Source organism: Myotis brandtii, unplaced genomic scaffold (genome assembly GCF_000412655.1).
Source record: "Myotis brandtii unplaced genomic scaffold, ASM41265v1 scaffold923, whole genome shotgun sequence".
NCBI classification, from domain to species: Eukaryota; Metazoa; Chordata; class Mammalia; order Chiroptera; family Vespertilionidae; genus Myotis; species Myotis brandtii.
In genome coordinates, this window is record NW_005371804.1 from 1,159,479 (window position 1) to 1,161,554 (window position 2,076).

The following is a 2,076-nucleotide window of genomic DNA, read 5'->3' on the forward strand; positions in this document are numbered from 1 at the left end:
TCCAGGCCCCGCCCCCTCCCCACACCACCCGCTCCCAGGCACCAACCCCCCCTCCTCCTTCCCCGCGCCAGGATTTGGGAATCCAAGGAAGAGAGGGGAAACTGAAACCGAATCTGAGATAATTAGGAAACGCCAGGGGGTGGATTAAGGGCCGGGAGGAGAGTGTGAAGGAAACTCCCTTCTGCAGGACCAGAGGCAGTCCTCTCATTCATTCATTCATTCATTCACTCATTCACTCATTCATTCATTCTAGAACATTTACGCAATCCCTATGCCAGGAACTACACTGGATTCCAAGTGCCACAGCCTGGTGGCAGGATGGACGCTCACAGAGTCACAGAGGCCAAGGCTGTGTGATGTGGCCTTGCTTCCTGGGTTGGGGATGGGGAGGGAGCATGGGCTCCCGTGGAGAAGGGCGGAGAGCGGCTGCGTTCTGCAAAGGGGCCAGTGTGCAGGCTGAGGAGCAGAGCAGGGCAGAGCTGTCTGGCCAGAGAGGGGCCTAGCGCCGGGGCCATGTCACCCCAGGCCTCCTCCCAGGCCTGCTGTCCCACAGCAGGGCTGCTTCACAGGCGGGCTGTGACCACGGGGAGCCGCTGCACCGCTGTTCTGCTCGCAGGGAATCAAGTTTCCTTCTTCACCACACGAACTGGGAACTTTCTGTTGGCATTGAATGGGCACCAACCATCATCTGCTGACACCTATTCCTGTATTATTACTGAATCACACCCCACACGCCCTGGCTCTTGAGGAACCACCATGTAATGGGCACGTCAGAAACAATGAGGTGCCAAAGGCCTGGGGAGGCTCTGGTGAGGGGCTGAGGCACCAGATTTTAGGAGGCGTTTGCACCTACGGAGAGTGAGTGGCTTCTTAAATGTGGTGCCTCCGGCACCTCACTCGCCTTCTCCTAGCCCTGACTCTGGGCTGGCTGTGGCTCCTTCTGAACTCATCCCCTACCGGGAGGCATTGGGGAGAGCCTCCTGCAGTTTGAAGACGCACTGTCATTCGTCAGAGTGAAGCCTCAGTCCACGTCTGCCTAATCTTGCATTTCAGCAGCACTTTCACCCCTTCAGCAGCCCCAGGGCCTCCTGCTCACAGCCCGCCAGGAAATGCTGTCACTCTGCTTTGTCACTAGGAAGCAAGTGAAGGGGTGAAGGGGGCCAATGCGTTGCCACCCTGGTGCTGCTGGCTTTTGGGATATTGCTTGTAAGCTGGCTATTAAAAAACAAAAAGCTCAGAAAGAACCTTTGATCTTCCCCCTTCCTACCCAATAGATTCAGCTGGAAGGCCACCTCCCAGAAGGAAATCTTAGGATGTTCTGTTTACCTTCGTCTGATGTGAATTAGCTGGGCACTCTGTGTCCCGTTGTTTCTGGGTTTCCCAGGAAGAATTTGTCGGCCATAGGTGTCCTGCTCTCCCTCAACTACCCATAAACCCCCCATTTTCACTTCTGAGATCTAAGAAGATATTCCACCCCCTTTCTCCTTTTTCCAAAATGTCATATATTACCCAATTTTGCCTGGCTGCCTGCAATTTTCATGCTTATGTGAATTCAGCATGCCCATGTATTAGGATTCGATTTTTCTCTTGTTAATCCGTCTTAGCCAAACTAGAACATAAAAGGTGGGAGGAAATGTATTGCTTTTTTCGGCCTCTGCAGGTGAGTGGTCCCACAAAGGTTTCTTGTTAATTACTGGGAGAGCAAGTGTTCTCCCAACAAGCCGCCCTGGGTGGCACTGCCCAGACCAGCAATGACCCCTGCGGAGCAAGGCAGGCCTCAGGCTGCACTGTGGCCTGTTCCCAGTCTCTCTAGGGTGGCCATATTGAATGTGGTTCCATCCAGGCTTTTCCTGACCCCAACACTTGGAGCTAGGCCTGGCTTTGTGCCTTTGAATGAGGTGGGGGCGACCCCTCCTAGTCACAGGAGTATTTGGGTGTATATGTGTGTGGGTGTGTGTGTGTTGTTGTCCAGGACTCTGAGCTGAGCTAAGGAGAATGGAGGTAGAGGATGCCCTTTGCAAACAGAATGTTTCTCCTCATTCCCAGAGTCCCCGGGGATGGTGTGTGTGTGTGTTG